Source organism: Ciconia boyciana, chromosome 4 (assembly GCF_034638445.1).
Source record: "Ciconia boyciana chromosome 4, ASM3463844v1, whole genome shotgun sequence".
Lineage (NCBI taxonomy): Eukaryota > Metazoa > Chordata > Aves > Ciconiiformes > Ciconiidae > Ciconia > Ciconia boyciana.
The window spans coordinates 9,252,455-9,275,660 of NC_132937.1; the positions used below are offsets into that span (position 1 = coordinate 9,252,455).

The window sequence follows — 23,206 nt, forward strand, 5'->3', positions numbered from 1 at the left end:
GGAGATTGTAATGGAAATACCTTTAAATTGTTGTATCCCATGATTTGAGTTGCATGTTGTGGGAATTACTATAGCAGGAACCCCTTGTTGCTGGCCAGGCTAGGAGCAAGGGGAGGAGTTTATTGCAATGTTAAACCCCATGGTCTGGTCCAAAGGGACCAGGGGTGGAGATTATAATGGAAATACCTTTAAATTGTTGTAACACATGATTTGAGTTGCATGTTATAGGAATTACTACAGCCAGAACCACCTGAACAAATGGAGGACAAGCCTTACAAGAAGCAGTGCAAGTGCAGCAGTGACCTGACCTGAGCTGGCTTTGGTGCCCAATAACTCCAAGAAACACACCACCTCTCCTGTCCTGAGTAACAACCATAAGAGATGGAGCCCAAAGTCATGGACTAAATGAACTCAGTGGACATTTTGTGGACATTTATGGACATTTTACAGACATTTCACAGGGGTGGTCCATAGACTAAGGGATGATATGTGTGTATTATAACAAAGGATGGGAAGGGTGATGGTGGGTAATGAGAATGTATTGGATAGTGTGAGACCTGAGCATGACGTAGATGGTATGGAATAAGGGGTGGATACTGTCCTGGTTTCAGCTGAGATAGATAGAGTTAATTTTCTTTATAGTGGCTGGTATGGGGCTATGTTTTGGATTTGTGCTGAAAACAGTGTTGATAATACAGAGATGTTTTAGTTGTTGCTGCACTAGTCAAGGACTTTTCATCTTCCCATGCTCTGCCAGGTGCACAAGAAGCTGGGAGGCTAAACCACGACAATATAAAATAAAAAAAATATTTGAACCGTGTAAAAAATTGCATTTAAGAAAAGTACAATACAAAAACCAATCCCCAGAAATATAAAATTCAACCTCTCTGCATACAAACATTGGTTGATAAATTAAAAAAAAACCCAAACACCCCCCCCCCCCCTTCTAAATTCATTATAAATACTTATTTTTTCTTCAAGAGTTTTATTCTACAGAAGCTTCCAGGAAATTTTTCTGTTGCTCTAAAGTATGTAGCTAAATAATTACAAAATTTTTCTTCCAGTAGGATCCTTGGTACTTTGCATGCACGATACATTACTATTTAATAAGAGTTAAACAAATAAAGGCAGTCTTGCACACGTTACATTTACTTAACTCTAGTCACATACTGCTTTGAACTAATTACCTACAAGTTCTTTAGAGCTCTGCTCTTCTGAAAGTCTACAACATTTAAAATATCTGGATTTTAACTGTTTTAGAAGTGAGATAAGCCTTAATGAGTGCACAAAAGTGTCCATTAATACTGCATACATAGGTTACATTCTAAAACTGTAAGGGTACTTAGCCTTCTGCAAGTGTTCATTCCACAGCTCACAATACATCCAAGCGCTTCCATTGAGGGTATCAGGTTAAGAAGTCTTTGCCAGAGACAGTATCTCGTTTGCCTGGCTCTGCCCACATCTATTACACATCAGTTTTTCTTTCAGATTGGCTATCTCTCTTGAGCTGCCAAAACCATTTGTCTTTAAACCGTAGTTGTTAAAGCTACCTGCCGCTCCAGAATACCAAGTTCAAACAAAACAAGAGGTCTTTCACTTCTTCCTAAACTTGTTTTAAAGACCTTACTTTCCAAGCACTGCCTTACACAAATGTTCTTTCTGTATTCTCCTTGTCCCCAGCTTCAGCCTCCATCCTTCCATCCAAGTCATTTTACCATTGCTTTATAGAAAAATTATTTCAGTCATCTGACAACAAGCAGTCCTCCAATCGCTTGCCTAACTTTTCTGCGTGTGAGTTCCTCATAACAATACTCTCTCTCAGGATCACTGCAGCATTTCTTCCTGACCTAGCCTCTTTGCACAGCTAGCTGCAATACATGGCCTCTCTGTGGTTTCTGGTTTCTCACTGAGGGCTGCTTGTCACAAAGAACTTGTAGCTTTCACCTCTGAAAAACTCTGCATTTCAGTCAATACCCAAATCACATAAAGAGTGTAAAGCAGAACACAAGACAAACACAAAAAATCTGTCTGGTCTTCAGCAGCACAACAAATGCCACACTCCCCAATTATGGTTGCAATTCTACCCACCCCACTGTCCTGGTTTTGGCTGGGATAGAGTTATTTTCTTCCTAGTAGCTGGTATAGTGCTGTGTTTTGGATTTTAGTATGAGAATAATATTGATAACACACTGATGTTTTGGCTGTTGCTAAGGGGTGTTTACACTGGTCAAGGACTTTTCAGCTTCCCATGCTCTGCCAGGTGCACAAGAAACTGGGAGGGGGCACAGCCAGGATAGTTGATCCAAACTGGCCAAAGGGCTATTCCATACCATATGATGTCATGCTCAGTATATAAACTGGGGGGGAGTTGGCCGGGGGGTAGTGGTCGCTGCTTGGGGACTGGCTGGGTATCAGTCGGCAGGTGGTGAGCGGTTGTATCACTGTTTTTTTTTTCCCTTGGGTTTTGTTCCTCTCTCGCTCTCTTGTTGTTTTCCTTCTCATTACAATTTATTATTAGTAGTATTTTTTGTTCCAATTATTAAACTGTTCTTATCTCAGCCCACAAGTTTTCTTACTTTTGCTCTTCCGATTCTCTCCCCCATCCCACTGGGAGGGGGGAGGGTGAGCGAGTGGCTGTGTGGTACTTAATTGCTGACTGGGGCTAAACCACAACACCCACATAATGCTGGATAGAAAGAAAATATACGTGTGGACTTCAGAGAGCTTTGTTGCCAAACCCCAGTAAGTCTTTGCTAAGCATGCATGAACAGCAATTGCTCAGTGCTTATTTGTCCAGAGTTGAATTTTTTCGTTAGTAGTTCACCAGTTTTTCCATTAGGACAAGCTATGTCCTTATCAAAGATATATGCGCTCTAAAATTTCATCTCTCTTCTTTAAAAGTTAAGATATTAGATCCAGAAAGGCTACAGTTTCTTTCTTTGGCTGAAGTTTTCTTAGAAGTTCACTCCAAGTAGCTTAAAGCATACATCTATAATGAGAAATGCAAGTCTTAATAGCTGATATTGGGCATTCGAAAGCAATTGCAAACAAGGACTTCCAAATTTAAATATGAAGTAGCTTCCAGCATAAACAGAGCCATGGACAGACTCACAGCACTATTTTTATTTTCTCCCAGTACCAAAGGATTCTTCTATGACTTCTTTAGAAGCATTTCCCACCTGCTATGTCATCTACCCTAGCATGCTGTATTAACTCCAAAATAAGAGGACACCGTTTTTAATCCTTACCCTTGGAGCAATCCAAATTTTGACCAGCTCCTAGACACTGGTGTTTCCATTCTGTTAGAGGAAGCATATTTCTTCAAAGTTTTAGAATCAGTGGTCCCTTCCCTCCTTCCACCTGGTGATCTCTCATTTACAATTAAATTTCTGAACTATTGCCAAACTATTTCCTTTGTACTTTAAACCAGAGCAATTTTTTTCATTACGGTACATAAAACCCAACAGCTCATAGTTGTTTTGGGTTTTTTTATCTTATATTACTAACCAGTTTTAAGAAAAAAAGAAGAGTCACTGGATATGAGAATGGAGGGGGTTTGTTTGTTTTGTTTTAATTTTTAATTTGATTCCATTTTGAAACAAATAATTTTTCCAACAAGTTCTGCAAATGGACTAAAATTAGTTAATACTGTTGAGAAGCTAAGTCCTGCCCAGTAACATCAAAATCACTTTATAAGCCCTAACCCCACCAGCCTTTCTCCCCTTGATAAGTGAACGTGCATCAGAAAACAGTTGTTTTTCCTCACTGTTCAGCAGCCAACACTTATGAAGAGAATCGATAAAAACAAATACTGATCAGAATGAATTTTAATATCCTCCATGCATATACAACTGTTTGCAGCAGAAGAGAAAGAACTATACCAGTAATTCAGGTGAGCATTTTACCTTATGAATCTGAAAGGTGAAACACACTCTACAACCACAAAGAACTTTATCTAGTACAGCTGAAAACAAGTTAAAATATTAGTAACAAATGTGACAGATAAGCACTTTACATACATTAAGCATTTGAGAGTTTCAAGGTATACAGAATGAATCACCAATATTTCTAGAGAAAGAGCAAACAAGTTTTCCTATTTTATAGTTAAAGCTAGTAAATTAATTAAGACTGTCAGTTGTAGATTGCCAGAAAGGAAATCCATTCCTGTTCCAAGTACACAGTGATTTTTGAGGGAGAAGGGGGTGAACATAGACACCGTTTCCCTTCTACGGGGAGGCAATCATATAATATCCTTCTTTCAGACCTGCTTACCACTCATTGCTTTATTGAAACAGTATATATGTAAGCATATGACTACTAACTACACATTAGTTTCTTCCCTGTTCTCTGCAGCTGAAGTTTTCAGAGGAGAAATGGTTCCTTTAGTGTTTTCTCATTTCCAACAGTATCTTTCTTCAAATTTGAGACATGACTTTTTTCCTCTACATAGCCGGCAACCTGCGACAACAAGAGCTACTGGTATTAAAAATACTTCAGACATTGTCAATATCCTTCTAGAGGCAGAATGTTCCAGCTGCAAACAATAAACTGAACATCTGGCCAGATTTTCCAGAAACTCAACATCTGCCTCTCATGCTGTTTTTTATAGGATCTAAGCATTTCAGAATCCATCTCCAGTTTCTCTACAAGCATAGTTATTTCTAGAAGATCTTCAGAAGCAGCACAAGTAGCTAGCTCCACTAACAATGCACTGAAAAAATGAAAAATTATTGTAATTCAGCCTTGGGCATGTGAGTTGCACCTCCTTGTAAAATAGTCAGACATAAGGTTGAATCTTGCCTGTCCTCTAAAACAGAAGCTAACTTTTCCACCTAATAACGTCAAAGCTGAAAAGTCCTCTGGACCATCTGTTTTAACACTTTGTGCAATCATATCTTTTAAAAACTAAAACTCCTAGTTTCTATCACATGTAAGATCTGTCCATCTGAAGAGCCTGAATCAAGTTCGATAACCAATGCAAATACTGGCTGAGTTTTCCTACTAGTCCAGTATAATTATTAAGCAGGAAAAGTTAACACTGGGATTTAATGTAATCTTGTTCCTGTGAGAAGTGTTACAGGGATGTTTTTTTTCTGTATTTTTAAAGTTATGGATGAACTCAGCAAATGTCTCTCCTGTAGTGACATAAAAAAGATGAACAAGATTCGGTAGAAAAGAAACCTCTCCTTTCTATTCCCTTAATTTCCCAGGACATTGGCAATTAAGTTACGACTTCACTGACAAGTTCGTGAATTTTATTATTCCATTGGGAGCCTTAACACTTAATTCTGCTACTGTGTAGATAGTCCAATCCCCTAATGAAATATGCTAATCCTGGCCCTCAGAAGCAAGAAGAATTTATCACGCTGTTCAATTCTCTTCATACAACTTAAGAAAAATGTTATCCTAGCTTTTTTTTGGAGAATAGCGGAAGGAGAAGACTTTCCTCAGCAGTAAACAACATGATCCATACAACCCCAAATTAATTTTTAAAAATGGTTATGCAAAACATCATGCTTTAACTAAACTCTCAAGTATATTTGAGTTTTATCAGCATTTTCTTTTGCTAACATTTCTGGAAAAAAAGGTTACTAACTCATACAAAAAAGAAAGCAACAGTTTTCATAAAAATGTCTATATTATCAGTCTACAGCTTTTCCAATTATTCCTGAAATATTCTGTATGCTGAAGGCTTCAGAGACAGATGTTAAGTGCATTCCCCCTCTCTGTAATATGTATAATGAAATAGCATCATAGATAAGTAGGCCTGGAAGAGTCCTCAAAACTATCATCTACTTTAAAAGGTTTTCTTGACAGAAGGTTAAGTTGATTATAGCTAAGCCACATTTTCCAAGTCTTGTGTTTTCTGTTTACTATCTTTCTGTACTTACCAATTATTTTTGAAGAAGTATGCAGCCCAAAACGCTTCTTTCAAATTTAGTAAGCATACCTATATTTTATCTTTCAAATCACTAATGGAATTTGAATGAAAACTATATCCAAGGACATGCCAAGTATGGTTTATCAGAACTCCCCAGGAGACTATGCAAGAAGTTCAGCTGTAGATTATTCTTGTAGGTAGAAGAAACTAACCTTCCTAATGAAAACTACCTCTCAGTGTGCACCTATAATTTGCTTGTTTCTTATACTATAGCTTCCATAAATAAGTTAAAATAAGCAACGTTTCTGATTTGAAGAAGGGTGGCTGACCAAAGAAACAAAGCAACTTCATTCCCTTTAGAACAACACAAGAGATGCATTGCTATTTAATTCATATATAGCACAAAATAACCAAATAAGTTTTCTTTCCAGCTAGTAATGCGACAAAATGAATCACAGCATCTTCCTATTTATTCAGCACCTACCATGCACCAAAACCAGTCAATACTGGTAGTTTTACTGGCATTTCCCAAATGTGCTAATTCCTTAAAAGTAAAAGCTTTACTGTTGTAATCATAGAATCATTTAGGTTGGAAAAGACCTTTAAAATCATCAAGTCCAACCTTAAACCTAACACTACCAGGACCACCACTAAACCATGTCCCTAAGCACCACATCTACACATCTTTTAAATACCTCCAGGGATGGTGACTCAACCACTTCCCTGGGAAGCCTGTTCAATGCTTGACAACCCTTTCAGTGAAGAAATTTTTCCTAATATCCAGTCTAAACCTCTCTGGCGCAACTTGAGGCCATTTCCTCTCATCCTATCACTTGTTAGCTGGGAGAAGAGACCGACACCCACGTTGTTACAACCTCCTTTCAGGTAGTTGTAGAGAGCGATAAGGTCTCCCCTCAGCCTCCTTTTCTCCAGACTAAACAACCCCAGTTCCCTCAGCCACTCCTCATCAGACTTGTGCTCTAGACCCTTCACCAGCTTCGTTGCCCTTCTCTGGACACACTCCAGCACCTCAATGTCTTTCTCGTAGTCAGGGGCCCAAAACTGAACACAGTATTCGAGGTGCGGCCTCACCAGTGCCGAGTACAAAGGGGCGATCACTTCCCTAGTCCTGCTGGCCACACTATTCCTGATACAAGCCAGGATGCTATTGGCCTTCTTGGCCACCTGGGCACACTGCTGGCTCATATTCTGTCGACCAACACCCCCAGGTCCTTTTCTGCCAGGCAGCTTTCCAGACACTCTTCCCCAAGCCTGTAGTGTTGCATGGGGTTGCTGTGGCCCAAGTGCAGGACCTTGCACTTAGCCTTGTTGAACCTCATACAATTGACCTTGGCCCATCGATCCAGCCTGTCCAGGTCCCTCTGTAGAGCCTTCCTACCCTCAAGCAGATCAACGCTCCTGCCCAACTTGGTGTCGTCTGCAAACTTACTGTGGGTGCACTCGATCCCCTCATCCAGATCATTGATAAAGATATTAAACAAGACTGACCCCAACACAGAGCCCTGGGGACACCACTTGTGACCGGCCGCCAACTGGAGTAAACTCCATTCACCACCACTCTTTGGGCCCAGCCATTCAGCCAGTTCTTTACCCAACGAAGAGTACACCCGTCCAAGCCATGAGCAGCCAGGTTCTCCAGGAGAATGCTGTGGGAAATGGTGTCAAAGGCTTTACTAGAGTCCAGGTAGATAACATCTACACCCTTTCCCTCATCCACTAGGCGGGTCACCTGTTCACAGAAGGAGATCAGGTTGGTCAAGCAGGACCTGCCTTTCATAAACCCATGCTGACTGGGCCTGATCACATGGTTGTCCCGTACGTGCTGTGTGATCTGCTCCAAGGTGATCTGCTCCATAACCTTTCCCGGCACCGAGGTCAGACTGACAGGCCTGTAGTTCCCCAGATCCTCCTTCCGGCCCTTCTTGTAGATGGGCGTCACATTTGCTATCCTCCAGTCAACTGGGACCTCCCTGGTTAGCCAGGACTGCTGATAAAGGATTGAAAGTGATTTGGTGAGCACTTCTGCCAGCTCCCTCAGTACCCTTGGGTGGATCCCATCTGGCCCCATAGACTTCCGTGTGTCTAAGTGGTGTAGCAGGTCGCTAACCATTTCCCCTTGGATTATGGGGGCTTCGTTCTGCTCCCCATCCCTGTCTTCCAGCTCAGGGGGCTGGGTACCCCGAGAACAACTGGTCTTACTCTTAAAGACTGAGGCAAAGAAGGCATTAAGTACCTCAGCCTTTTCCTCAGCCTTTGTCACTATGTTTCCCCCCGCATCCAATAAAGGATGGAGATTCTCCTTAGCCCTCCTTCTGTTGTTAATGTATTTGAAGAAGTATTTTTTGTTGTCTTTTATGGCAGTAGCCAGATTGAGCTCTAGCTCAGCTTTGGCCCTTCTAATTTTCTCCCTGCACAACCTCGCTACACCTTTGTTGTCCTCTTGACTTGCCTGCCCCTTCTTCCAGAGGTCGTAGACTCTCCTCTTTTTCCTGAGTTCTAGCCAAAGCTCTCTGTTCAGCCAGGCCGGTCTTCTTCCCCGCCAGCTCGTCTTTCGGCACATAGGGACGGCCTGCTCTTGCGCCTTTAAGATTTCCTTCCTGAAGAATGTCCAGCCTTCCTGGACTCCTTTGCCCTTCAGGACTGCCTCCCCAGGGACTCTGTCAACCAGGCCCCTAAACAGGTCAAAGTCTGCCCTCCGGAAGTCCAAGGTAGCAGTTCTGCTAACCACCCTCCTTACCTCTCCAAGAATTGAAAAATCTATCATTTCATGATCGCTGTGCCCAAGACGGCCTCCAACCATCACATCACTCAAAAGTCCTTCTCTGTTCGCAAACAACAGGTCCAGCGGGGCGCCTTCCCTAGTTGGCTCACTCACCAGCTGTGTCAGGAAATTACCTTCCACACACTCCAGGAACCTCCTAGACTGTTTCCTCTCCGCTGTATTGTATTTCCAGCAGACACCTGGTAAGTTGAAGTCCCCCAGGAGAACAAGGGCTAGCGATCGTGAGGCTTCTCCCAGCTGCTTATTTAATAGTTCGTCTGCCTCTTCATCCTGGTTGGGTGGTCTGTAACAGACTCCCACCATGATATCTGCCTTGTTGGCCTTTCCCCTGACTCTTACCCATAAACACTCAACCCTTTCATCACCATCGTCAAGCTCTAGACAGTCAAAACACTCCCTAACATACAGGGCTGTCCCACTGCCTCTCCTTCCTTGCCTATCCCTTCGGAAGAGTTTATAGCCATCCATTGCAGCACTCCACTTGTGCGAGTCATCCCACCGTGTTTCCGTGACGGCAACTATGTCATAGTTTTCCAGCTGCACAATGGCTTCCAGCTCCTCCTGTTTGTTGCCCATGCTGCGTGCATTGGTGTAGATGCACTTCAGTTGGGCTATTGATCCTGCCACCTTTTTTGGGGGAGAAGCCCTAATTCCTATGTAACTGTTCTCAGGTGCTTCCATGGTTTCTAACACATCAACAACCCTTGTGTCTTTGCTGCCACATAGATCTCCATCCCCTACGTCCACTGAGATGGCTAGGGTGCTGCACACATTAGTACAGGGACATTTCAAATGTGCTCCAGTGTACTCAGCACATCATGGAGCAGACCGAAGGACCTTGCTAGCACACCGTCCCTCAAACATTGGCGTGCCGCCCACAGGCTTATCTCTAGCGAGCCTGGTTTTATCCCCTTCCCCCTTCAAATCTAGTTTAAAGCTCTTTCAGTGAGCCCTGCTAACTCTTGTGCAAAGATCCTTTTCCCCCTTTAAGACAGGTGTACCCCATCTGTCACCAGCAGGCCTGGTGTCATGTAGACCAACCCATGATCAAAAACCCCCAAATTCTGCTGGTGACACCAGTCTCGGAGCCAGGTATTGATCAGCTGGGTCTTCCTGTTTCTTCCCTCATCATTCCCTGAAACTGGGAGGATAGAGGAGAACACTACTTGCGTTCCTGATCCCTTAACCAGTCGTCCCAAGGCCTTGAAGTCTCTTTTGATTGCCCTTGGACTTCTTGTTGCGACTTTGTCGCTGCCTATGTGAAAAAGCAATAATGGATAATAATCCAAGGGCCGTACCAGGGTAGGAAGTTTTCTCGCCACATCTTTAACCCGGGCCCCAGGGAGGCAGCAGACTTCCCTAAGAAGTAGGTCCAGTCGGCAAATTGGACCTTCTGTTCCCCTCAGGAGAGAGTCTCCTATGACAATAACTCATCTTTTTTTCTTTATGGAAGTGGTTTTGACACAGTACATAGGCCGACTTAACCTTGGCAACACCAACCTGGATGAACCATCATCCTCGTCATTGTTCAGTTCCACTTGCAGAGCCTCATACCTATTATGCAAGGGCACCTGGGAAGGTGGGGTAGTCACAGAGGAGACGCGCCTGCTGCGCCAGGCAGGAACTTGTCGCCATTGCCCCCTATCCCTTAAGTCACCACGTTCTGCTGGGTGGAGAGAGAATAGAGAATTCTCTGTATCATGTGTCCTGTCTGCCTGACAGGCCTGTCCCAGGGAAGGTAGGGTGCGGTTCCAGTAGTCTACCTCTCTCTCAGACTCCCTGATACTCCTCAACCTACTCACCTCCTCCCGGAGCTCTGTCACTAAGCTGAGGAGTTCCTCTACCTGGGCACACCTCCCACAGGCGTGCTCACTACTGCCATCCGGCAACTGGCATAAGAGTAGGGCACACCCTGCAGCCTGACACCTGGGTGGCAGCGTTTTCCCATTGGAGCTCTGTCTGGGAAGCTGCGTCAGTTGTGGTGGGTGCAGAGTTTAGAGTGGACATAGCCTTCTGCCGGGTGGATACCATTTCTCCCTGGTCCTGCTGGCAGAGCTACTTCCTGCACACCCTTCCACGCAAACTGCCATGCAAACTACCACGCAAACTGCCGCGCCACACCCTTGCTGACACGCCACGCCCTGTTTGCCCGCCCTGGTCACGGCGCTCCTGGTTGCTAGCGCTCCCTAGGGGCTTCTTTTATACGTGAGGAGTGGGGCTTGGCCGCTGTTGCTCCTGGCCCCACCCAGGTCTCGTCAGCCGCCATCCCGCGAGCTGCAGGCTCCTGGCGGCTCTCGCGATCCCCCCTGAGGTTCCCCCGGTTCAGGAACCCCCCCTGTACACCGCGCTAGAGCGCTCCGCTGCGGATCGTGCCAGCACCGGAGCTGCTCGCCTCGGTGACTGAGATAAATATAGGCATTTTAAAAATCAGAGTTTTTAAACGTTTCGATTTTATACAAAACAGCAACAAAAACATATATTGGCAGATTTTGCAGGGAACTGTAGATTGCTAGCCACCTGTTCTGATAAAATTCCCCATGACATATCTCACTGTATTTAAGAAAAACACTTCTATTTAATAGGTAACACATTTTCCTTCCCAACTTCCAGAAAAGCTTTTGTTACCATTGTGACCAATCCGCATGAACCAAAAATACCGTAAAACTTAATAACAATGATGGGGTAATGGGATAAACTTCCAGAAAGACATTTTGGTACATAACACCTGAAAAATCACTACATATTAAAGTGTCTGTAATTATACCTCAACACAGCCAAAAAATATATTTAACAGAATGAATTTCAATAGCAAGAACTCATCTCTCTCGCCCTCACAAGCTTTCAATAGCAGCAGTTGATTGGAGGGACACCTCTCACCCTCAAACAGGCAGAAGTGAAATATGGTTCATTAATTCTAAGGAGCAAAACAATCCAAGATGTGGGACAATTCACTATAAATTTTCAAAATCTGTTTCCTAAAGAATGGTAAAAGATTGGCCAACAGTTACTTGAAGCTAATGTAAACTCAAAAGAAAGCAAGAACTCCCTACAAATAATTTTAGACAAATTTGCATCATTCCAACCCACTAGTGACTGATGTCACTATTTAAACTGTTCAGAGAAGATTCCCAAACCACCAAGAGAAAGAATCATTCCTTCTCCACAGCAGAGAACTGTGGAAACCTTCAGAAATATTACGCTTCAGTAAAATTTGTGAACATTTAAACTTCCATAAAATATTCTAGCAGAGCTCCACAATAACCTTTCAAATTGCAGCCTTATTTATGTATTAGAGAGATAAGTCACTAAAGTTAAGACAACTGTCGAGGTTTAGCACCAGCCGGCAACTAAGCACCACGCAGCCACTCGCTCACTCCCCCCCGGTGGGATGGGGGAGAGAATCGGAAGAGCAAAAGTAAGAAAACTCGTGAGCTGAGATAAGAACAGTTTAATAATTGGAACAAAATAATAGTAATAATAATAATAAATTGTAATGAGAAGGAAAACAACAAGGGAGAGAGAGAGGAACAAAACCCAGGGGAAAAAAACCAACAACAACAAAAAAAAACAGTGATAAGACCCCTCACCACCCGCCGACCAACGCCCAGCCAGTTCCTGAGCAGCGATTGCTACCCGCCCAGCCAACTCCCCCCAGTTTATATACTGGGCATGACATCATATGGTATGGAATAGCCCTTTGGTCAGTTTGGATCAACTATCCTGGCTGTGCCCCTTCACAGTTTCTTGTGCACCTGGCAGAGCATGGGAAGCTGAAAAGTCCTTGACTAGTGTAAACACCCCTTAGCAACAGCCAAAACATCAGTGTGTTATCAACATTATTCTCATACTAAAATCCAAAACACAGCACTATACCAGCTACTAGGAAGAAAATTAACTCTATCCCAGCCAAAACCAGGACAGTATCCATACCCTTATTCTATACCATCTACGTCATGCCCAGGTTCTACCCTTTCTAATACATTCCAATTAATCACCACCACTTTTCCTGTCTCTTGATATATGTACACACAGCTATCATTCCCTTGGTCTATGGGCCATCCCTCTAAAATGTCCGTTGAGTTCATTTAGTCCATGACTTTGGGCTCCATCTGTCATAACAGTCCTTCAGGGCAGGAGAGATGGTGTTGGATTGTTGCATGCTGAAGCCAGTTCTGGTTCCATCACCACTGCACTTTGCTTGGTTTTAATCAAAGTTCATTCTTCATTAATCTGAGTGATCCTTACTGAAATACCATTGATATGGTGTATAGTAACCATAAAAGTGATGACATACAATATTATATAGCAATCAACATCATACCATTTAGTTCATTGGCTATTCTCACCCAAAATCAAATCCCCTTGAGGTACACAGCGGACTTCCCCATCCTTTCGCATTACCCACCAAGTGCACCCGGGTCCTTGAGCAAAAGCAATCCCACGAATGGGCTTGCCTTTGCCTGAGGCAGGAGTAACCCAGACTGTCTTCCCCAGCATGTTTTTTATGTGTACTACAGGGACCTTATCTCCTTCTACAGTGCATAAAAGTTTTGATTGGGCAGGGCCAGCTCGATTGACAGATCCTCTAATGTTAACTAACCAGGTGGCCTTTGCTAAATGTGTATGCCAATGTTTGAATGTCCCACCACCCATTGCTCTCAGTGTAGTCTTTAACAGTCCATTGTATCATTCGATTTTCCTGGAGGCTGGTGCATGATAGGGGATGCGATATACCCACTCAATGCCATGCTCTTTGGCCCAGGTGTCTATGAGGTTTTTTCAGAAATGAGTCCCGCTGTCTGATTCAATTCTTTCTGGGGTGCCATGTCACCATAAGATTTGCTTTTCAAGGCCTAGGATAGTGTTCTGGGCGGTGGCATGGGGCATGGAATATGTTTCCAGCCATCCGGTGGTTGCTTCCACCATTGTAAGCACATAGCGCTTGCCTTGGTGGGTTTGTGGGAGTGTGATAGAATCGATCTGCCAGGCCTCCCCATATTGATATTTCAGCCATCGCCCTCCATACCACAGAGGCTTTAACCGCTTGGCTTGTTTAATTGCAGCACATGTCTCACATTCATGGATAACCTGTGCAGTAGTGTCCATGGTCAAGTCCACCCCTCGATCACGAGCCCATCTATATGTTGCATCTCTTCCGTGATGGCCTGAGGTGTCATGGGCCCACTGAGCTATAAATAATTCCCCCTTATGTTGCCAGTCCAGATCCACCTGAGCCACTTCAATCTGAGCAGCCTGATCTACCTGCTGGTTGTTTTGATGTTCCTTAGTGGCCCAACTCTTGGGTATGTGAGCATCTACGTGATGTACTTATACAACCAGGTTCTCTACCCGGGCAGCAATATCTTGCCACAGTGCTGCAGCCCAGATGGGTTTGCCTCTGCGCTGCCAATTGTTCTGCTTCCATTGCTGTAACTACCCCCACAAGGGCATTTGCCACCATCCATGAGTCAGACCAGAGATAGAGCACTGGCCACTTGTCTCGTTCAGCAATGTCTAAAGCCAGCTGAATGGCTTTTACTTCTGCAAACTGGCTCGATTCACCATCTCCCTCAGCAGTTTCTACATCTTGTCGTATAGGACTCCATACAGCAGCTTTCCACCTCCGATGCTTTCCTACAATACGACAGGACCCATCAGTAAACAGGGCATATTGCTTCTCATTTTCTGGTAGTTTATTGTACTGTGGGGCCTCCTCAGCAGGCATCACCTCCTCCTCTGGTGATACTCCAAAATCTTTGCCTTCTGGCCAGTCCATAATTACTTCCAAGATTCCTGGGCGATTGGGGTTTTCTATCCGAGCCCGTTGTGTGATCAGTGCAACCCACTTACTCCACATAGCATCAGTTGCATGATGTGTAGAGGGGACCCTCCCTTTGAACATCCAGCCCAGCACCGGCAGCCGGGTTGCCAGGAGGAGCTGTTCTTCAGTACCAACCACTTCCAAAGCAGCTCGAACCACTCCATATGCTGCCAATATCTCTTTTTCAGTTGGAGTATAGCGAGCCTCAGATCCTCTGTATCCCCGACTCCAAAACCCTAGGGGTCGAGCTCGAGTCTCCCCTGGTGCTTTCTGCCAGAGGATCCAGGTAGGGCCATTCTCCCCGGCTGCGGTGTAGAGCACATTTTTCACATCTTGCCCTGCCCGGACTGGCCCAAGGGCTACTGCATGAACTATCTCCCGTTTAATTTGTTCAAAGGCTTGTCGTTGCTCAGGTCCCCATCTGAAATTGTTCTTCTTCTACATCGCTTCATAGAGAGGGCTTACGATCAGACTGTAATTTGGAATATGCATTCTCCAAAAACCCACAACGCCTAAGAAAGCTTGCGTTTCCTTCTTGCTAGTTGGTGGAGACATGGCTGTTATTTTGTTAATCACATCCATTGGGATCTTATGACATCCATCTTGCCATTTTATTCCTAAAAACTGGATCTCCTGTGCAGGTCCCTTAACCTTACTTTGTTTTATGGCAAAACCGGCGTTCAGGAGGATCTGGACTATTTTCTTCCCTTTCTCAAAAACTTCCTCTTCTGTATTGCCCCACATGATGATGTCATCAATGTATTGCAGATGTTCTGGAGCTTCACCCTGTTCCAGTGCTGTCTGGATCAGTCCATGCCAAATGGTAGGGCTGTGTTTCCACCCCTGGGGCAGTCGGTTCCAAGTGTACTGAACGCCTCTCCAAGTGAAAGCAAACTGTGGCCTGCACTCTGCTGCCAAAGGGATTGAGAAAAATGCATTAGCAATATCAATTGTAGCATACCTTTTGGCCGCTTTTGACTCCAGTTCGTATAGAAGTTCCAGCATGTCCGGCACGGCAGCACTCAGCAGTGGCGTGACTTCATTCAGGCCACGATAGTCTACTGTTAGTCTCCAGTCTGCATTAGACTTTTGCACTGGCCATATAGGACTGTTAAAAGGTGGACGAGTCTTACTGATCACTCCTTGGCTCTCCAGTCGACGAATCAGGTTATGGATGGGAATCAGGGAGTCTCGGTTGGTGTGATATTGCCGCCAGTGCACTGTTGTGGTAGGTCACCATAAATCACTTCCAAATCACTTACGGTGACTTCCAGGTCACCATAAATCACTTCCAACACGGCTAATTCCCTCAGGTACTGGATACCTTTCTCCATGGGGGTCTATTTGCCTGGGTGACATATAACATCTTCCTTGAAGGGATATCTTTCCTTCATAGCTGACAGGAGTTGCCTCCAGAGGCTGCGGGCTGGTTCCCCTTTTCCATTCGCTTTGTCAATGCCCCCTTCCCTAGAAATAGATCCCAGCTGTTTAGCTTCCTTACCCTCTAATTCCAGGCTACTGGCCCCACTATCCCAGCATTGGAGCAGCCACGTGACGATGTGCTCCCCTGGACGACAGCTGAAATCTTTTTGCAGATCTCGCAGCTCACTCAGGGATAGGGATCAGGTGGTTTCAGTCTCGTTTACAAGTTCTTCCTCTTCCTCTCCCTGTGATGGCCCTGCTCTTTCATCTTCCCTTTATAAACGAGCTGACTTTCGTTTCCAGGATTTCTTCTTATGTATAGGGGCGACTGATACTGACACGCGTTGGTTCCCTGTTTGAACCGCATCATCTGTTGCAGGGGGGGCTGGGGTGACCGCAGTGCTTGTAACAGAGTTGTCCGGAGCAGGTGCAGTGCCTTTTGCAGCAGAGGCTGGAGCAGCCGCAGTGCCTGTCATAGTGGGAATCAGAGCAGCCGCAGTGCCTGTTGCAGGGGAGGCTGGAGCAGCCACGGTGCCTGTCATTTTGTCACCAGATCCTTGAGGGTTCTGAATAGCGTTGAACAGGGCTCGGTAGGCATGGGCCAGACCCCAGCACACTGCAGTGATTTGTGTCTCCCTAGAATTGCCAGGGTGACAGCATACTTTTTCCAAATATTCTACTAATTTTTCAGGATTCTGCACTTGTTCAGGGGTGAAGTTCCAAAACATTGGAGGTGCCCAGTAACTTAGGGATTTGCCCATGCTATCCCACACACCCTGCCACTCATAACTACCCAGCCTTGGGGCAGATCTCTGAATGATATTCTTAAATTGCTTACTAACCTTGGACAAGATCGAAACAATATTCCCAAGCAATACCAATAGATGTATCTTAACTACCCAAGGATGTTCAAGATACTGAAAAGTTATTGTAATGAAGGAGGAAACATTGTAGAAGAAAGCAGTGAAGGTACAATTCTGCATTTCCTCCATAAAAAACCTCTCAGAGGAAGAGGTATCATTGCGAATTGTCTCCATAAGGTGGTACCTGACATACAATAACGGTTTCAGTACAGCACTTAGATACCAAAATAATCCCAAGGTCACTGTTTTAATAACAAATCTCACAGGCAAAACATCACCAATTAAAGCAGAGCACAGCAAACTGCAAAAACCAACAACGATCTTTAACATGGACAGCAAAAAAATGAGCATGGTTCAGATCAGGTAAACCAATGCTAAGAACAGATGAATCAATATCACGTCCCACAACTACTAACAGATCTAAATTCCTTAATACGCTCTGGTTAATCTGTTATTATCTCAAACCCTTCGTGCCCCAGGTTGGGCGCCAAAAAGGACTGTTGTGGTTTAGCTCCAGCCAGCAACTAAGCACCACGCAGCTACTTGCTCCCTCACCCCGGTGGGATGGGGGAGAGAATTGGAAGAGCAAAAGTAAGAAAACTCGTGGGTTGAGATAAGAACAGTTTAATAATTGGAACAAAATAATAGTAATAATAATAATGAATTGTAATGAGAAGGAAAACAACAAGAGAGAGAGGAACAAAACTCAATGGAGAAAAACAAAACAAAACAAAACAGTGATACAACCGCTCACCCCCCGCCATCCAACGCCCAGCCAGTCCCCGAGCAGCGACTGCTACTCCCCGGCCAACTCCCCCCAGTTTATATACTGGGCATGACATCATATGGTATGGAATAGCCCATTGGTCAGTTTGGATCAACTATCCTGGCTGTGCCCCCTCCCAGTTTCTTGTGCACCTGGTAGAGCATGGGAAGCTGAAAAGTTCTTGACTAGTGTAAACACCCCTTAGCAACAGCCAAAACATCAGTGTGTTATCAATATTATTCTCATACTAAAATCCAAAACACAGCACTATACCAGCTACTAGGAAGAAAATTAACTCTATCCCACTTGAAACCAGGACACAACACAAAATAACTTTTATACTTTTGTATTAGATACAACCAACAAATTAAAACACTTCTCTGAACTTTAGGAACTTGCACAGCGTACGGACTCAGCCACACCTGGATATACCCATATACACTAAAGCTGAGGGACCTTCACAATAGCACTAGAAATATAGATGTACAAAAAACCTGAAACTAATTCCTTCCCCTCCCCAAGCAAACAAGCTAAGCAGAGGCCAGCTAATTTTTCTATTTGTGGAATTGCAAAAAAATATAAAACACAGGACAGAAAGGGACAGACTAACTTTGCTTTCATCAGAAGAAAGGTGTGCTTTTATAATGTTTCATCTATTTTTCATCCTTTGCTTTTCTTATAAAAAGCAGGAAGAATTTATTAGGAATGTAACCATTGATGGATATAACATACAGACCAGTATTGTTGTGTAGGAATTAGATCGTCTCTGTCCAGAGCTTTTCAAAGTTCTTGATCTTCCCTTGATGAATAGAGGTACCTGCAAAGAGGATGATCATCTTGGCTGGTCCAGTTCAATAGTTCACAAATTATGGCTTCTCCCATTGTGCTGGGCTTTGAATAAACTGGAAATACTTTTGGAACATCGGATCAGTCTTCTTCCTTCTATTTAATTGTATGTTGCTCTGTATGTCCCTGCAATTCTTTAGAGGAAGAAAAAAAGACCAAGGAAGTCGTATAACCCACTACTGAAGAAACCATACCAGTTGTTACGGGCTTTAAACACTAAACCTGAAGACATGTGGGCTAATTATAAGATAAATGACAGCGATAACACTACATGTTCACTAAACCAGACAAGCTATCAATGCATCAACTGATGGTTACAATTAGCTATAGGCATAGGATTCTGCCGAAAGGAAAAAAAGCTGGATATCAACAGACAGAGGCAAAAATTAAAAGCACTGATAGAAAACTGAAGTGATGAAAACAGTACAGAAAAATGAAAATTTCGAGGTAACAGGGCTGGGAGTGGGAAATTACATACCTTATTCAGAAAGTGATGAGGGGGAGGAAAAAAAAGCTCATTTTAATTATAGGTTTCACGTTTAGTCTCATGCTAAATAAAATTAGCTTTCTGAAATTCCCTCCAGGTTTCAGGGGGGAAAAAAGTTACATGCTTGCAATTTTAAAGAATAAATAACCCAAAAACCAGAAGAAAGTTAGGTTCTCCAAGATAATGTATTCCAAAAAACCTTGCAGTTTTGGTCTGGTTTGGAGGGCTCATCAACAGTAAAGCCAGTTATTAAACATTAGTCTAAAATTAAAATAATTTAAATGTGATAGTTTCTTATTTGATCTGCCTCCCACATTAGCAACATTACAACCAGATTCAATAATATGTGGCTAATGGACTGAATGACATTTTGCCATATACTTGCCCTAAGAAGAATTTCTTGTTTCCCTTATTAGTCCAAAAAACACATACTAAAATTGAAAACAAGAATCCAGAAAGTTGAATCTGAAGTTTGGTATTAAAAACACACATGTTGTCTGTTCCACTAAAAAGGAATCAGGCTATAGGAAGAATCGGAGAATTGGCTAGTGCCAACTGAGCTTGCAATGACTTAATTAAAAAAGTAAAATGTACTTTCATCAACATATAATTTAAATAAAAACTCCAATTTCTAGTCATTTCCCTTCCAACAGTTGGGAAGAACTAGTGAAACATTTATCTATACAAAAACCTTTAACAGTCATTCATTGCAGAACCTTAGGTACACCTTAGGTACTAGGACACTAAAGACATATGCACAGAGCATTTTTAAAGAATTCTTTCAGAGCTCTACTCCCTCATGCAGCATGGATGCATATTTATTCTGAAATGACTTGTCTATGCCAACAGAACAAGGATTAGGAAGACAGGAATTCAACAGTTCAATTTCAGTATTCTACTCTCTATAGAACCACTGTAAACAGCAATGACAGTTTAGCCAACTAGCTTTAAAAAAAGTGGCAAAGTTTATCACTTATTTGGAAATATTAAGATGTGACTTCATTTCTATTCATCCCATCGCTACAATTCCTCCTGACACAATATGACAGGACTCTATAAAACACAATGAGTTTTTAAAGCATCCACATACTTACAGGTAATAAAAATCTGCTTGCTGATTAAACCTTGTATATGTTACAACTTACTGACTGTTCATTTAATAAATACAGTCCTCCATATTTAAAAAAAAATCTTAAAAAATAATGCTTTCATCTACAACTTAAGAGATTTACTATTTATTCAATCCCAAGAAATCTTTACCCATATGCCTTCACCCAAATATAAATCTTAACTCCAAAATAGAAAGGTACTCTTAACTCACCCCTAATTGTTCACTTTACTTCAAGTTACCTTGCATTTAACAGCAGGGAAAGAACATGCACAGACACCAGGGTAACAAGCTGCCACAGGTTAGCGTAATTGCCTTAATTTGCACATTTTTGCATCACGGCAAATATGAAGTAGCTTAGCTTCTCATTAATAACAGGTAACCATCCTCCTCTTCCCCTGAACCCAACAACATGTGCACAAAGATAACCACTACCTGGGATATGATAGCAGCAGCTTATTACTATATAACCTATGTGTTTGCTACCATTCTGTGGTAATGTATTGGGTCTGGCTGGGATGGAGTTAACATTCCCCATAGCAGCCCTCATAGTGCTGTGCTTTGCATTTGTAGCTAGAAAGGTGTTGATAACACACCAATGTTTCGGTTACTGCTGAGTAGTGCCCCATCAAGGCTGTCTCTCCAAGCTCCTACCCCTCCAAAGGCCAGTAGGCTGCAGGTGGGAAAGAGGTTGGGAGGGGACTTAGCCAGAAGACCTGACCCAAACTTATGGCGATACCATATGACATCATGCACAGCAATAAAAGCTAAGACAAAGGAGGAGGAGGGGGGACATTCTTTATTAAGGCATTTGTCTTCTGAAGCAACCACTACGTGTACTGAGGCCCTACTTCCCAGGAAGTGGCTGGACATCGCCTGCTGATGGGAAGTAGAGGATAAATCTTTTTGCTTGCTTCCACACACAGCCGTTGCTTTTCTTCATTAAACTGCCTTTATCTCGACCCATGAGCTTTTCTACTGTGTTTTCTCCTCCCCTGTCCTGCTGAGGAGGGGCAGTGATAGAGTGGCTTGGTGGGCACATGACAGCCAGCCAAGGTCAACCCACCTCAGTCCTTTGTGGCATCAAAAATGGGGCATGAAACAATGGCACATTTGAACTGAGCGTGCTATAGTTACAGTAGTTATTAAGTTGCAGGCTTCTGTGCAGGTCACGGAGTTTGCTGGCTGCACTGCTTATCTCTATTTTGCTGACCTTGGGAACATGTTAATCGCTATGCGCCTGGCCCTGGTATTGATGCCTTACTGTGCTGGGGGAGCTATGTGGTGGACGGGATGAGGGAATACACCTGTCTCTTCCCATCCAGGATTGATGTGGGTGGTTTTATTGCGCAGGCTCCCAAGGTCCTTGCTCACCCTTACGTGAGCTTTTTAATACTACCAATTAATACTGTTAGCATATTATGGGGTTCGTGGAATCTGGTGTCATCCTGGCATAAGAGGAGACAGGTTTTGAGTGAGGAGACACTGAAATGTGCCCTGAGGTGGCCGGTCCCTGGGTGGCAGGGTGTGTGGAAGGATTTGGGCAGGTGCCTAGGGCGGTTATCACCTCCCATAGCCTGGGACTTTACACCTGAACAGGCAAGCAACCCTGGCAAACTGACACGCCACCTGATAGAAGGGTGCCTTGCCTACCCCAATGAAAACCAGCAGCTTCTAGCACTGTACTGGGGCTTGGCCTGGGCCTATCAAGCCACAAATCAGTACTATCAAGGGATTGTGGTTAAGACAGGGACCGAAACCACCTCTGAGAATGCCATGATTGAGACTGGGACCCAAACTGCATCTAAGAACATGACAGTTGAGATAGGGACCCAAACAACAACTACAGTAATTGCCCCAGTAGTAAAAAAGAAACAGTGGACAAGGAGGTCAATGGGTCCATATCATCAATTAGTAAGGGACGAAGAGGAAGGGTCTGATCAGGAAGCCGGTCCTTCAGCAAAGAAATTGGAGGAAGTGAGAGAAATCACACAAGAGGGGGAAACTACCCAGTCCCTGACCTTGAAAAAACTTCGAGACATGTGGACAGATTACAGCCACCAGCCAGGTGAGCGAATTGCTGCCTGGCTGCTCTGATGCTGGGATAACGGGGCCAACAGTCAGCAATTAGAAGATAAGGAAGCCCAACAGCTGGGATCCCTTGCTAGAAACCGGGGAATTGGCAGAGGAATTAGAAAAGAGGCAGCAATTTGCAGTCTCAGGAGGCAGTTCCTCTCAAGTGTGAGGGCAAGATATCCATTCAAGGAAGATCTTGTGAACTCCCCAGGAAAGTGGACTACTGCGGACGAAGGCGTCCAGTACCTGAAAGACTTAGCGGTACTGGAAGTCATCTATGATGACATAGACGACAATGGATCTGAATGACAGGTGAAACACAGGTGTATGCGGGCCATGTGGAGAACAGTGATCCAAAATGCAACAGTGTCATTCTAACAGCTTGGCAACAACGTATTGCCCAGATTCGGATACACCAGCTGTGGAGAGAGTGTCTTCTTGGCTCCAAAACTTTGAAGAAAATCTCTGTCCCTCCTTGTCCCCATGGGCAAGCGCCTCGGCTGTTAGGGGCACACCATGGAGCCAGTCCACTCCCACCCTGTTTAGAGGGAAAAGGAGCCCCAAGCGCACGCCACGTGGCACCCGAAAGTTCTGTACTGGTTTTGGCTGGGATAGAGTTAAATTTCTTCATAGTAGCTAGTATGGGGCTATGTTTTAGATTTGTGCTAAAAACAGCACTGATAACACACTGATGTTTTAGTTATTGCTGAGCAGTGCTTACACAGTGTCAAGGCCTTTTCTGCTTCTCACACTGCCCTGTCAGTAAGTAGGCTGGACGCACACAAGAAGTTGGGAGGGGACACAGTTGGGACAGCTGACCCCAACTGACCAAAGGGATGCTCCATACCACATGACATCATACTAAGCAATAAAACTGGGGGGGTGGAGGTTGGCCAGGGCTGCCATTGCTCGGGGACTAGCTGGGCATCACTCAGTTGGTGGTGACCAATTGTGTTTTGGGGGTTTTTTTTCTATCGCTTGTTTTTCTTGGGTTTGTGTTTTGGGCTTTTTCCCTCCTCTTTGTTGTTTTATTTTTGCTCTTTTTTTTTTTTTTTTTAAATTACTGAACTGTCTTTATCTCAACCCCTGAGTTTTCTCACTTTTACCTTTCTGATTCTCTCCCCCGTTCCCCT

At 43.9% G+C, this 23,206-nt stretch overlaps 1 protein-coding gene across 6 annotated transcripts in view; it reads right to left on the minus strand.

Annotated features, from left to right (window-relative positions):
• Positions 1 to 23,206, minus strand: part of LOC140650482 (spindlin-Z) — a 104,118-nt gene that overhangs the window by 54,123 nt on the left and 26,789 nt on the right. Inside the window, exon 2 of one of the 6 annotated variants that reach the window (XM_072858776.1) lies at positions 18,374 to 18,536. The exons of 4 other annotated variants lie outside the window; for them this stretch is intronic. The gene's annotated coding sequence lies outside the window, so the exon portion shown is untranslated. Of the gene's footprint in view, positions 1 to 18,292; positions 18,537 to 23,206 lie in introns of all 6 variants that reach the window. One more of the 6 variants, XM_072858775.1, reaches the window with a different exon arrangement.